General features: G+C 44.1%; 1 protein-coding gene across 8 annotated transcripts in view; it reads right to left on the reverse strand.

Moving 5' to 3' along the window:
- LOC135388757 (myocyte-specific enhancer factor 2C-like) overlaps positions 1-16,111 on the reverse strand; it is a 155,055-nt gene that overhangs the window by 49,168 nt on the left and 89,776 nt on the right. For all 8 annotated transcript variants that reach the window (XM_064618525.1, XM_064618527.1, XM_064618524.1 and 5 more), the window contains one exon: positions 3,651-3,725. The gene's annotated coding sequence lies outside the window, so the exon portion shown is untranslated. The remainder of the gene's footprint in view (positions 1-3,650; positions 3,726-16,111) is intronic.

The raw sequence follows: 16,111 nt of genomic DNA on the forward strand, positions 1-16,111 counted from the left end.
ATGGACGGGGGACCCCGATTTCGCTGCCTTCCATACGACGCTCGGATCATCGACGATGAGGCTGCCCACATTCTTGGACGCGCCTTCCATGTACTTTAATGGGCAAAGGGATCGACAATGCCGTGTCCGATCTGTGTCTATCTGCTTCGAAGAGTTAACTGAAGGGAGTTGAGAGTACTGATGAGTATAGACGTGCGTTCACCGTACTCTTGTAGTGCGCATAACATGAATAGATTGGGTGACACGTTTATTTTGAAGTTTACCTGAGCATGGCTTACATATTTTGTCACATGCTCCGAAGCCTATTGCAGATTGAAATGCATATAACGCGCAGGATCTTTTTACAGTTTTCAGAGCGTAAAAGGGGCGTTTTTAAGAAAATAAACGCACTTTTTTGTTTCTTCTGTAGGCTCAACATTTATAACGGTGTCGAAGAAGGTGTCTGCAAAACATGCATCTGAAGCAGTGTTTTGGATGGAATACGCCCTCCTGAAATGGTGCTTTTTGTAGAGTACACCATTTAGAAGGGTGTTTTACAAAACGCCCTTCTGTTACAGAGCGCAACTTACATCACAAAGGTTTGTGCCATAAGACAAAACATTTACACCCGAATTATGTAGAAAGAGTAAAGTGTAGCACAAGCATATTCCGAGATGCACAAAATACAACCACACAGCAGTACAAAATGTTTGTCTTGACGTGTTCACCCATTGTACTCCTGTAGTGCGCTTCTATGTGCATAAGTAACAATAATACAGCAGGTGACATTGTTAATGTGGAGTAAATGTGATAATATATGGTTAGCTTCCTGGCAGACTGAGCTTTGACAGGATATTGATTTTGCGGCGTCTTTTACGACGGCGGAGAATATAAAGTGCACTTTTGTGTTCCACCTTTAGTAAATGTGCCTTATTCTAGAATCATTTGCAAGACAAAGACATCCCGACAGCTCAATAAAAAATGGCTGAACGGGATATTGATATCCTATAATGGAGAGCGGCTTTTAATGTTTCCTGGTTAAATCGGAAACAATATAGACCTGAAAGCTAGAAAAGGTTGACGTGTTTTCCAGCAGACATCATTGCTCAAAGTTTTGGCGTCAGCATACCAACACCACCCAGATAGAGAAAGCCTGCTTACTCGTCGGGTGGTGGTGGTGGTGGTGGTGGTGAAAGGGCTTGCCGTTGTCGGCCTCACGTATGTGGGCAACGTCACGACTGACGCCCTGGGGAAATGTGCGTCCTGGGCCGACTTCTAGGGGAACTGTGCCGACATATGTCTGAAAGCGTCTGAGGAAAACCCAGGAAAAACCCCAGACAGCACAGCCGGCACCGGGATTCGAACTCGGGTACCTCCCGGGTTCCTTACTCGTCGGCGTGGCGTGGCAACTAATAGTCAGCCAATCAGGATCGAATTTTCAACGGCGGTAGCCAATCACGAACGAACTTTCAGCGGTCGTAGCCATGGAGACGAACTACCGTCGTCTGCGAGCAGTGATGGGAACGTCCCCGCGTACTAAACAGGAAAACTTTAAAATAAAGCTCAAAACGGTCCCATATCTTTCTCATGACTGATTTTTTTGGAAAGCGTGTTGCACTTTTTGTCCACAGATTCAGGTCTACAGGTTTCATGTTAGCTGCAATCATTTCCGAGCTCTCGAATTCGCAGAACGGCGAATCGCAATAGCAGACGAATTCTGACGATATATATCCACGTAGAGAAGGAGGGAGAGGAGGCAATAAGCAGCCTTCTGTATCTAGGTGGCACTAGCAGTACCAGCGGTATTTGTTACAGAGGGTGCTTCAGAATTCTGGGAAATACGGTACCATTATTTCGAGAATGCGACACTCCTGTCCAGTGAAGGTTTCCACGCCTCCAAAGTGTCTGTCTATTTTAATCGATTTCTATACTATTATCTACAATCTGCGATTACGCCAAAGCAGGGCAGAGAGGACTTGCTGTTTCTAAAATGCAGAACCTGGTGCATTCTTCAGGACACAAATCCTCTTACCATGTACCCACGCTTACCTAACTTCGTGAACTGGAACCAAAGGGACTCGCCATACAAATCAGGAGCTACAACGACACGGCTAAGACGCCGTGAGTTTTTATTTTTAGAAGCGTGTATATCTCATACCGTAAACAACCTTCACAATGAAAATGTGTTCGATAACGCTTCAATGTCTGCCTGACTGGCGTATCTCTGTAGCGAGCTACAAGAAGAGCCACAGACAAGATAGGGACAGACACTGCAATCGGTAAGCTTCACTGCGCAACACACTTCCCATTAAACCAGTATTGTTATTCATCACCCTTATCAGATAGGACTACCAGGTAACGGTTGTCGCCGTCAACACAACGGATCGATTTGCTACGCATTCTTCCTACAAGTCAGCGATAAACTGCTGACGTGAACCACACAGGCTGGCCGTAGATGATAAAGACATATCCGTCGATGGAGCAGTAGGATACTTGCCCATATCTCTATCTCAGTTGTCGGAAAGGAACTTGATTGAAGGATGACATTGGTTACAGCGGCAATGATGGCGATATTGATGCAACGTCATGGAGAAGTGGGCCCCACCTAGTGTGGGACCGGTCACACCAGCTGGTATAGTTACAGCATGTCATGCGTCTTATCTATATGCTGTGCTAGCTGCGGTTATTGCACACCAACTGTGCATGTTTAACGTATGGCATTTAAAGTAAATTATGCAAGAAGCAAAAAAACAAAACAAAAAAGAATTGAAGAAAGACGTATGAGGCAGGGACCGAAAACCGGCAAAGAGTCGAAGTATTTGACCGCCACTTGGCCCCAGGGCCCAGATTGCGTCAGACACCGAGGCGGTGCGGTACCCAACCCTGCTTCACGCATATATGCGCTTATTTCGCATTGTGTTTTTGGCACGACAACCAACATATCAATTACTTTTCACGGAACCGGCGAATCTCTGCAAATAGCACTGTGCGCCCGCTATGGGTATAAAGGTTAGAGAACAATGGATTACGAAATGGCAAAGAAAGCCTGCAGTCTGCACTCTTGAGACCGCCGCAAAACACCGAAGCTGATGAGTGTTCAAAGCATACGGCTTAAACTGTATACAGCACGTGTTTAATTAAGCGACCGTTAATTGATGTACTATTTAAAAAAAAGAAAAACAAACAGAAGTAGACGTGAATGTCGACGCGATGGAACACATGGGGCTGCTTGCCATCTGTGTGATGAGGACAGAAAGGATGGTGATGATGATGATGATGATGATGATGACAGATATAAGAAAAAAATGGGGAGGTTAGTCGCGACTAAGTCTTACTAAGAGGAGGAAACGTTGTCCTTGCTTGCATAAGGGTTGATGAAAAAATTCCCCATTGTCAAAAATCAGTTGGTTTATGTTGTGCACTAAATGGGGCGTCTTGTGAGTACACGTTTTATTATTTATTACATTTATTACGTTGGCCGTCCGAAACTGCTATCGGATGTTGGTGTGACAGCGTTTGAGTTTTATAATTCATAACTCAAACGCTGTCGCACCAACATCCGATAGCGATTTCCGCCAGCCAATGTGATAAATTTATAACTTTTACAAGTTTATAACTTATAAACTATTACGTACACGTACTATTATATTCATGACGAGTACACAACTTACATTGGCGCTGTAACAGCGTCGGTGAGCGGAGCGGAGCCTCAACGCAGGCAGCGATGACTTCTCATGGCAATATCCCTGCGGCAGAGGATATGGTAATTAACAGATGCTTACTGCATCACTTTTTCACGCTACAGTACAAACAATTTTGTTATTCGTTAATTTCGCAAAATAATAGTACACGTAATAAGAAAAAGGCAATTGCACGTAGTTATGCAAGGAAAACAAGAGAGAGAGAGAGAGAGAGAGAAATATCCAGCACTGGAGGGACTTCACTCGGGGGACAATCTGCTATACGGTACCAGGACATCGTATCCATCGATCATTTCGGTGGACATCTGGGTCATCCAACAGTGATAACAGCCGTGATGTTAATTTAGTTGTGATCTATGAATGGTCTTTGGTATAGGTTACCGACACTACTGCATAAATTGTTTTGTTAGTATCGGCAACAACACATAAGTAATGATGATGTAGTGGGATGTTTCGCCGCTGATGCGGCACCCTTTTCCATTGCTTGAGGGGGAGAAGGTGGTGAACGATGATGAATGTTCAGAGCTAGTCCCGGCAGAAAAACTGCGAGTCCAGGACTACTCAGGAACCGAGATGTGGTCAAACTGATAGCGCTCTCGCCCTTGCATCCAAACGCGTCATTTACACATTTGGAATACAGAAAAAAGCGCGGTATACTCAGCGGAGAAACATCGACAGTCTGGCACACTGTTTTCTTTCCAGAAAAAAAACGAAAAAAAAAACTGACGAAATAAAAGATCAGACGTCTCACAATTTATATACTTATGCCCAGAAGTTCAGTCACTTGTTTTTTGTTTTTGTTTTTTGTTTTTTTCATCGAAGCCGGAGGTGTAGAAAGTGGAGAGGGAATCACGAGGCCTTGCAGTGAGCACCTTGGCGACGTCGACCTAGATCGGCTCTACCATCAACCTTGCCATCTGTATATAGTGGTGGAACAACCAACTTCGTGCACACAGGCCCGAAAAGAAGAAGTGCGCCTCGTCCGCTACAGCATTACACGACGAAGAGGGTGCAGAGAAATGTGACGAGAATCGACGAACGGCTCCTAATTGGAATTGCAGCCGATGTGCGTGAAGTGCGGAGGGAAGAGACACGCGTGCAAGATCAGGGCCAACCGGCGGGTTTCCCCCCACCGGCGGGCAGATACCGCTTTTCTCCTCCGCTATAGCATGTTGTTCTTGTACGTCCCAGGAGTAGGGCATGAAGCGCAATGGACACGTCATGCCGCACCAGATGTCTTTCCGTGTAGTAGTAAATGAAAAGAGATAAGATAATAATCGACGAAAAATGGATGGCATTATTATTATTATTATTATTATTATTATTATTATTATTATTATTATTATTATTATTATTATTATTATTATTATTATTATTATTATTATTTTCCTTTCCAAATTACGCATGAGGACAAACGAGAGGCGAGGGAGATACGACTGCTCTGCTGTGTTTGTTACTTTTGTTACCTTTGCTGAACGTAAATAGGTACTGTACGGTGTATATTCATATTTTTAATCTGCACATTTATTTCCACAAGTTTGACGTTGCTACCAATCGCAGCACTCCATGTGTTGTTCTACGTAGTTCTGCAATCTGCTCAAGCCATACCAAGGACTCGGTGTAGTATCATTATCCATCCATCACCCAGTTTCCCCTTTCCCCCTTTTATCTTTCCTTTTCGCGCAAAAAAAGCCGTGACATGTCGAAAATAAAGTTGTTGTTGTTTCTAATATATTATAGAAGATTTATTTGCATGTTATGCAGATCTGAACGAAAGGTTCATGGTATGCGCAATGTACCTCATCATTTCATATACCAACATTCATAATCTCTATTTTTTTTCTTTTACCAATCAATCAATCATATATCAACAATAAATCTGAAAAGAAACAATGTTTGTTGGTGTTGTTGCTCAAGTTCTAGCAGAACGCGTTACTGAACTCAGCTGAATGAAGAGTGATGATGATGATGATAATAATAATAATATCTTTATTACCGTGCCCAAGAACATATAATAATAATATTAATAATAATAATTATAATAATAAGAATAATAACAATAATAATAAAATTGGGGAAACCATCCACCAATGGTATTTCATTCCGGTGCAACACATTAAACTGCTCCCAATTACAGACGACAGTGTCCCTAGGCCAACTAAATTCTATTATTCATCGTCTGTTACGCATCAACATAAATACATCATTTCGCCAAAGTGCTCTTCGATTTTCGTTTGGTGTTGTGGGCAAGAAAATTCTTCAAACTCTAGTCATGGTACTTCGGTTGAAAGATTAACAGAAGCAGTAGAATCACAGGCGTGCGGTGAGTGGTAACGGGGTTGCGATTATGAGGGTGAGGGAGACGCACCCTCTACGACATATTCTGAGAGGAGGAGGAGGACTCTCAACCAAAGCACGAAACTGAAATGTTATAAATGAGGATTGCGCGATACGTTAGCGCGACGTGTTAGCAAATAGGTACCCGAGTTCTGTCCCCCAGAAAAGCATAATACTAAAGCAAAATCCGGGTGGAACCTAACCGACGAGATGGCAAATATTGACTAGTGAACATTCTGTGCTTCCTGGTTTATGCTGTTGAAGTCGATTAGGTCAGCAGCTTTATTGAATGAACTAATGAAATCCGTAAACTGTAGGTTATTAACAACAAATACATGTAGTGACAACGGGATTTGGGTTTATTGGCCCACGTTTGAAGACGTGTTCATATGGACAAACTTCTGATTGATTGAATGATTGATGAAAGAAAAAAAGTTGAGAGGGACGAAGTGCTACTGGACCACGGTTCACTACTGGCAAATTTCGTCATCGCCGTCGTCAGACCCAGGCTGCCACCCAGACATATGTCGGCACTGTTCCCTTAGAAGTCGGCCCAGGACGCACATTCCCCCAGGGCGTCAGTCGTGACGTTGCTCACCTCTGTGAGGCCGACAACTGCAAGCCCTTTCACCACCACCACCACCACCAACCTCATCCATCTGCACTTAATGTATTCGCTGCTGTTGTTGCCGTTACGTTATGCGTTCAATGCAATATTTGAAAAAATAAAACTGAAATAGAAATACGACACGTATAGAAGAGACGTTCCGATCGTCGGATCGTCGATTGTTGTACACTTTATGTTGATGAACGTAGCGTGCACACGATACGTAACAGCATGACTTTCATTCTCTCACGTGACATGTGTGACAGAATTGCTGAGGGGAGGGGAGATGATATGTATCACCTTGAGACTCTTCTCTCATCTCCACCGCCGCATAGAAAGCTATAGACATCTGGGGCACATTTGATAGATTGTGCAATACACGTAGAACACCCTTCTGCATTCAGCTCCCCAATATTCAGCAATCGCGCGTCTGTTTGTCAGATTCCCAGGTAACACTCGTCGGCAATGAATTACTTCGCGGTATTGATACGCTTTATAACGCGAGAATTGCTGCCGGAACATGCGAAACACGTGGAATCGCTTTTCAGGGCAAGAGATATATGGCTGTGTTCAGCGTGTGAAAGATGGTGCTTGAGAAGCCATCTTCCCATATCGTTTTTCTTTCTTCATTTTTTAATAACATGGCCTCCATAAAAGCAACACCTGCGGTTCGCAACATTAACAGAATGCTATTCGCGAGATTAATCTGGATACATAAAAGAAATATCTAGAACGACAACAACAACAACAACTAATGTTAGGAGTAGCAGAACAAGTCGGGAGACGAGTTCAATATCTTCTCGTTTTTTTTCTTACAAACAAACAACAACAAATAGATCATGACTATGGCCTGGGGTGATTCACCGCTGGGGAAATATCTAGAAGCGTCTTTCATTGCCCGTGTAATCTCACACGCGCACGTATAAAAAATTTAAGGGGACAATTCGAAGCAGTGGACTGATTTTGTAATTAAAGCAGCACAGCGTTCTTTTCTTTTCTTTTGAAGTTTTCTTAGAGTTTTTTTAGCGTTGTTTTGGGTCCAGGATATGGAAGCTATCGTTCTTTATGCACTACATACTACAACAAAGTCCCTAGACTGCTGGGCGTCCGCCTTTTTACCCTTCCGTCCGGACACCCACTCCCTTCACATCCTAGGGGGAAAAAACACAACAACTAGGGAAACATAAAAGCTGGAAAGGCGGCTATCGTCGTCTCTTTATTGGCGAAAGAAAGGGTTGTCCAGGAGTTCACCCCCCTTCCATTCCGGCTTCGACCGGCCAATACTCTTATTTTTTGGGGGGCCCGTGCAGCCAACACAGAGGCGTCCATTGTGCCCATTTTTCCCATCTGTGCACCTTCCCAGCTGCGTTTCGCGTTCACTGCATGCACACGCGCGCGGCGAGACGAGTGGGGTTCAGACGCTTCTACAAGCTCCCAAATTTGTAAAGACGGGAGACCAGAAGCGAGACGGGGGTGTCTGGCGTCGATATTCAAAATCACCCAGAGGCAGCGACCTCCGTCAGTGTAAATATTGTGGTATTCTGGTCAGCATTCGGGTCCATAAGGCTCAACACTGCTGCGTGGATAGAACCATACAGCCCTCGCTTATATGACTGCCTTGTAATTTCCCCTCGTCTACAAATGAAACCTCAATACTTTACAAGCACTATAGCTCTACACTCTAAAAAAACAGAACTTCACCGCATAGCACGCTGTGCGCAAACCATTGCCACGAATGATAGGGTTATAGCTTCTGATTCGAAGAGAGAGGGGAGCGTAGGCCTTTTTGTGGCAATTTATATATATGAAAATTGTCACAAAAAGGCGTACGCCCCCCTTTGTCTTCCAATCACAAGCGATAACCCTATCATTCGTGGCAATGGTTGGTGCACAGCGTGCGATGTGGTTCTGTTTTTAGAGTGTACCCCTGCTGCAGGTGATATATCGTTCTGCCGATTTGTACGATGAATGGGGGAGGGGATTATTATGGCAGTTTGCTCTATACTCTAAAGACAGAACTTCACCGCATAGCACGCTCTGCGTCTGCGCCACCAACCATGGCCACGAACGAGAGGGTTATCGCTTCTGATTCTACACTCTTAGAAATGTTGTCATTTCTGTTGTCTGTCAATGTTGCCAAATCATTGTTTATTGTTTGTTTAAATGAACTTCACCGCATAGCACGCTCCTAGCCGACCATAATCCCGATAGATATCGTTATCTGCCCTGATTTGTTGAAGACGGAAGGCGTACGCCTTTTTGTGCCAATTATCATATATCGAAATTGACATAAAAAGGCGTACGCCTTTTTATGTCAATTCCGACGATGCCCCTAACATGTTACAATAGTGATGACGAGGATGATCGGTGTGGCGATGGCGATCCTGATGGTGGCCCATAACATCATCCAATGTATGTATGTATGTATTTTCATATTGTATAGACCAGGCTACTTGACACTTAACATGCAGTAACTGTAGAAAATGCGCCTTCAAGTGTGCCCTGTGGAATTCATTGTCCGTCGACGGTCATGTCAAGTGTATATTGAGATTCTGCTCAGAAACGTTGTCCTTCTACTATGTCATATAGGTCCCATGTTATTCAACTGTGTATTCTTTCACATTATCCGATGTCTGGGGCCCAGACTAATGTCATGCTGGGCGTATTCACCTTTTTGCTTGTGTTCCCGCATGCACCTCATTGGTGAAATAAGTAGAATTGAACAGAAATCAAAACTGATTGATTATTTCATTGATTGATTGATTGAAAAATTAAAACAAATATGGAGATGTGAGACTCCAGAACACATGTATAGAATCAGAACTGTTTGCAGGGGGGGGGGGATCTATCTATTTTGGCAGTCGCACATAGCTTCTTTTTTTAGCATTCCTTCCAGGACGGGCTGCTGTTGTGGCAGGACAAGCGAACAATCAAGTCAAACAGATGAAGCATTGCCTAAAGCAATATGATTTATTGCGAATGAATGCCACCACCACTTTCATTTTCCTTCTCATCTATAATCGCTTGTAACATTGTTCTTGTGATGAAAGATGAAAGTCACTGAAAAGGTTAGTGTTCTCTCCATACCGTTACGAAAAATGGGTAGCGTTACCCACACTCCACATCAACACGTACCAAGTTTGAAAAGGAAGTCTAGCAAATATCCCTATACAAATGTCTAACAAAATGGCCCGAGCCTCAGAAGAAGCCCCGAAAGCGTAATCAGCTGACAAAGCAACTGGACTATACAATCAACGAATAACTCTGAATTCATACGAGTGATTGTTCCCCTAGAAGTCTCTGCACCTGTCAGTAAGTTACATCCACGAAGTTAACTGTAAAGATTCCATACAATGAGAAAGGAATGCCACTTGAACAATAATTGTGTGGAGCTCCGTTCTCTTTCACTACATATAGGCACCTCGGAACACTTCTAGGGACTCAGGGGGCAGTTATTGCTATAGTGCACACTCTAAAAAACAGAGGGTGAGGGGGTAATGTAGCTATATTGGCGCGCCGTTGTCGGCAACACGCGTAAACTTCAGAACTGAAGATTGTGGCTCTTAAAATAGAAAAAAAAAATCTAGTCTAATCTCTAGCCAACCATTGTCCCGAGTGACATCGTCCTCTCCCTTGTCTTGTTGAAAACGGGAGGCGTACGCTTTTTTGTGACACTTATGCAGCCATGTTAAGTGTCATAAAAGACGTACACTCAGCACTGTTCACAAATCACGAATGATAACAATATCATTCTGCTATACAGTGGTTTGCCTGCAGCGCATTACATAAGGAAGTCCTGTTTCGGTGCCCACTGGCGTGTGGACAACAACGGCGAGCCAATTTCGACATTCCCCCTCCCCCTCTGTTTCAAGAGTGCGCCACAATCCCCATATTATTTTTAATTCAAATCCAATCCAATCCAATCCATCACGTAACACGTGCGACGCCAGGAGGGAGCGGAGGTATTTTTGTGACCGTTACACAAATGCAACGTGTCTTAAAAGGAGCGTACACTAGTAATGATGGTAGCAATGACGGTATAGGCTATATAGGCACTTTGAAACGTTTCGTCGACGAAGACCCCTTATCCAATGAACATTATGTTCCGAACGAAGCTCGCTGTTACCACCACAACCTCTACACTCCGTTGTCAGTTCATCTTTCGTGAGTTGATGTTGATCGTCTTTCGTAAATTCTCAACGGTGTGACGAACCGTAAACGCAACGCGCGCGTGCGGACTACATTCGCGAGCGGCGGCCTCCGCCATCTTCCCCGTGTATTGCGTATGGGAAACTTTTTTCCTCGTAGAGGGCAATCAATTTCCCCTCTCGCTTTTCCTCCACGTTTTCACTTTCGGCGTCCGACGCGTGATGGCCGCCTTCAACGCAAACCTCACTCGTTGCCTGCAGTGGACTTCGGGGGATGCAATCCGCCAGCAGGGTCGCGCGCGTTGTGTTTCCTGCGTGAGAAAGTTCGTGAGAAATTTTCACCCTGGCAGCGAGGGCATCGCCAGACCTTCCCTGGATGGGTGGAGAAACAAGTATACTGATACACTGAGACGAATGCCTCGCTATTTTGTGGCTTCGTCACTAATAATGATCAGATGAGGCGAGCCAGTTGGTGTGATCACTGAGGAACCATGACCCCGAGTTTGGGGAAGAGCTATTATTCGAAGACTTACACACACAAACAACCCAAAACCAGAAATAAACTGATTTATTAGACTTAGAAAGTGAGGAGTTGTAAAAGGGAGGCGCATAAGATGTATGTTTGTAAGCAATGTGTACGTGATAAGAAGCAGATAATCATCATTGAAGCGATGTTCATACAAAGTACTCCCAGGTGCATAAGTATGCCACCAGTAGATCCCTCGCTCTTTCTCCCCTCCCTTTTACACCTGCTCACCTTCTGAGTGTAATGAATCACTTCACTGTTGGTTTTGAGTTGTTTGTGTGAGTTAGTCTTCGTGATAGCTTTTCCCCAAACTCAGGGTCAGGGTTCCTCAGTCGTCACTAACATTTCGTTCATGTCGGTGTGGAGAGGTCAGGCAACGAATGCCTTTTCTGGCGTACCCGTCACTCATTTGGGGGTTTCGCTAGTGTACGAGGGAAGCGGTAATGAACGGGCGTAGATTCCCTGCTCGAATTGAATAGCTAAAGACTAAAAGAAAAAAAAACAGAGGTGGTGATGGTGACGATATCCTTGTTTACCGAAGTCTCTAAAAAGAGAACTACACCATGAGACACTGCCGTCCCCTAGACAGTCATCGTTACTATTGTCTGTGCCGTCCTATCCCATTTTCTGCTTAAAATTGTAGGCCGTAAGCCTTCTTGTTACCCTTTGAATTTACTTTAATAAAAAAAAAAAGAGGTAGCCTTAATCCCTCCTCAAAACAAAGGTGACAATTGTCGGTCATATTCCGCGGTTAGCCTCGGAACAACGTGTTACGTGTGTTACGTGGCACGAGTACCACTCCAAAAGGAGAACTTCACTGCATAACATGCTCCCAACAACAACAACAACAACAAATAAGTAATGATGATGTAGTGGGATGTTTCGCCGCTCAGGCGGCACCCTATCCCATTGCACACGATCCCGGCCAACATTCTAATATGTAAGAAAACTTATTAACACGTTTTATTAATATACAGATCTATTGACATGTTCTGCTTTAGTTCGGAATATAAATAATTGGAGTATGTTTACACGTGCGACGCGTCAGCCGCATTTGTATGGCGACATGCTGCACGTGCCGCAGGATATATAACTGTGAATAATTTCGACCACCTGAATTTCCTTTGACATGCGCCGGAAACCTCCTTCATATACGGTGCTGAAAGATGTGTTTTCCGTCCCCCACATTGCTACCAGAATATATTAATACATACAATAGAATATATGCTCTGCATTCAGGATACTATATTAATAAACAGTTCATGTGACACCGACGCATTCGTACGGCAGCATATTACAGTAGTTAACTGAGTCAAAGCAACGTTTTTCTATCAGTATATTTGAGTAGTTTTATCTGTACTGTTGAGAACACTTTGTATCTCACCTTCACTACATGCACAGTGCGAAAAATGCGTGCCTGCATCGCTCAGCACTCAACACGAGCACTACACATGCGGAGTGGTTTTTGTTTTTCTTTCTTTCTTTCCTTTTTTTTTTCTGCCGCTTTTATTCCCCGTGGCTCTGAGCACAATTCATTGATGCAGCTTAGTTGGCTGTTGCGATGGGATTATTACGGCCGTCTGAGTCGTGACCACCTAGAAATAATGCGGCGAGAGCGCCGTACGCAAGGGTCAGATGAAGGGTGTGATTTTTTTTAAGAGTAGCAAGCCGAACATTGGCTGACCTCTCTCAACACTTAAAAAGAAGAAGAAGAAGACGAACCGCACAAAATGTGCAATGCCAACGTAAAATGGAGGGAAGAGGGAGATGGAAGGATGACATCGTTTGGCACAACGCTGGTTTCGTTTTTGGTTTGTGTCCTGGCTATAGCCTATAGTGAGCGGGAATGTATGGTTATGAAGTTTACAGTGGTTCGCGTAAACGAACGGAATAATTGGTAGATACGACTGTGCGACTTCGGGTGAACCGGTGGCATTAAGTGATTGATATATGTATTTTATATGCTATATACCTCTTATGTTGTGGTTCACGTTGATATACGGAAAATCCCGTAATTTTGTCAGTGCTTCTTATAGGCATTCAGTTTGTTGCACGTTTTAGTGAATCGAGAACACTCGATACGAAAACCATACGATAATGGCCATTGTCATATCCAAGGTAAGCAATGTGACGTCTGCCACTTGCAACGAATAACGCAATTGGCGCTTATCGTGCTTTGGAAACCACTATCGTGAACACCGCTCCGATCTGCTAAAAATTTATATCGACTGCCAGCGTGGCAGGGCGCAAGCTGTTGATTACGACAGACGCACGCAGTGTTCACAGATTTGACGATTAGACGTTACTCTAAGATTATAGAATAGAGAAACAAAATAAAAACATGGAGAATGTAGCCTCGATGTTGTAAGGGCAAGCTGCTTCAATAGTCGCAGAATATGAAAAGCGTAAAAAAAAAAGAGCGAACAGAAAAACTCCGTAAGTGAATGATCGCAACGCAAAACAAGCAAACAAAGACAAAAAAGGCGAAAGACAAAAATCTGAGGGTATAAACTAAGAAACGGGAGCGATTAGATGGTGTAACAAAGTTGCACCGCAATGACTGAAATATCCGAATCTCACCGGAATGGTGTACTCTCAGAAAAAAAGGTGGAGCAGTTACACCTCTTTTAGGAGGTAATAGTTGTCGCATGTGTTGTGCCTAAAAGGTTGCAAAGTTCTACCCGCTACCTCACTCTCTGCCAAGAATGATAGGGTGACCGCTTCTGATTCGGTGAGCGAGGGGGGCGTACGCCTTTTTGTAGCAATTTGGGTATATGATAGCTGCTTTTGCCACCCTGTTACACCCTTTATCAGACGCTATGTTGACCTAGGTGGTAACTATAGAAGTTACCACCTTTTCACACCCCTTTTTCTTAGAGTGTGAAGCTTAACGGCGCGAAAATATGATCCAATAATCGGAACACCTGACTGAAAAGGAAAAACGAAGGCCCGCCTACGATTCTTCTTATTCCGTCCATATTTTTTTTTCTCCTACCATCATCATCACCATCTTCTTCTTCTTCCGAAGAAACGATTTAAGAGAGCACGAGCGCGTTTCGGACGAAAATGTGTTCATCGACCATGATGGGATTGAACGCCACCCATGTGGAGTCGCACAGCTGCTTTGCCAGACATCAGCACTGGAATGGAAGAGACGTCCAACCATGCATGCCGTAGGGAAAAGATAAGGAGGGAAAGGTCCCATCTGCTCCGTCCCCTTCATAAATAGTTTCGGCTGCGATGTCCATGCTGTGCCCTTGATTCCAATAAGGCGCAGTTTGTCTATAGTCTGCACGTTTTTTTTTTCTTTTTCTTCTTCGTGTGAACCAGATGGTTTCCACGTGCACGCTTTCTATTTGGCACGAGAGCAGCGTATTCGGTCCCTCCAGCGAATAAAGATAATCCATCTCACCCGAATTCTGGAGCAATCGCGTTAGACCTTCGATGTCTAACGCTGAGGCTATAGTCCCTCTGACACCGTCAAATATCAGTATGTCGTCTGACATGGCAGCTTGCGAATGGAGATGCTCACGTTAGTCGTTTGAAAAGAATACGACGCAGTTGTCAAGTTAGCCGCCGTACACTCTTAAAAATGAACTTCACCGCATAGCACACTCCTCGCCAACTATCATCTCGAATGATATCGTTATCTGCTCTGATTTGTTGAAAACGGGAGGTGTACGCCATTTTTGTGACACTTATGCTGTTCATAATTGTCACAAAAAGGCGTACGCCTCCCGTCTTCAACAAATCAGAGCAGATAATGATATCATTCGAGATAATGGTTGGATAGGAGCGTGCTATGCGGTGAAGTTCATTTCTAAGAGTGTATAGTGTTGGCTCAACTCCTCTGCATTATTTTATACACTTTTAAAAATGAACACTTCACCACATAGCAAGCTCCCCTCCAACCATCATCCCGAGTGACATCGTTCTCTCCCCGGTTTTGCCCCGCCTTTTTGTGGCACTTATTAAAATGTTAATTGTCACAAAAAGGCGTACGCCCCGCGCTTCCAACAAATCAAGGGTGATAGACGTATCACTCTGTACAATGGCTGGCCTTCAGCTTGCTATGTGGTGAAGCTTTGTTTTAAGAGTGTATACAAACAAAGCAGCAAAAAGCAAACGAATAACAATATGCTCTAAAAACAGAGCTTCACCGCATCGCACGCTCCTAGCCAATCGTCTTCTCGAATGATATCGTTATCTGCCCTGATTTGCTGAAAACGGGAGGCGTACGCCTTTTTGTGACAATTATGCTGTTCATAATTTCACAAAAAAGGCGTACGCCTCCCGTTTTCAACAAATCAGGGCAGATAACGATATCATTCGAGATGACGATTGGCTAGGAGCGTGCTATGCGGTGAAGTTCATTTTTAAGAGTGCAGCCAAGCATCATCCCGACTGAGAACGTTCTCTCCCTTGATTTGAAGAAAACGAAGGGCGTCCGTCATTTTTGTGGCAATTATGAACTGCATAATATCACAAAAATGGTGTACACCACCCACCCCCGTTTTCAGCAAATCAGGTGACAGAACGGTGTCACTCGGGATGACGGTTGTCTATGGGCGTGTTATGTGGTGAAGTTCATTTTTAAGAGTGTACAGAGGAACATCTGATAAACACTGAATAACGAAACGTGGACGGCGGCGTCTCCTCACTCTTAAAAATGGTTGTGGTGCTTCTGAAAAAAGCTCGCCGTTGTCGGCCTCACAGAGGTGGGCAACGTCATGACTAACGCTCCGGGGGAATGTGCGTCCTGGGCCGACTTCTAAGGGATCTGCACCGACATATGTCTGACAGCGTCTGAGGG

The sequence above is a fragment of the Ornithodoros turicata genome, chromosome 3 (genome assembly GCF_037126465.1).
Source record: "Ornithodoros turicata isolate Travis chromosome 3, ASM3712646v1, whole genome shotgun sequence".
In the NCBI taxonomy this organism is placed as follows: Eukaryota; Metazoa; Arthropoda; class Arachnida; order Ixodida; family Argasidae; genus Ornithodoros; species Ornithodoros turicata.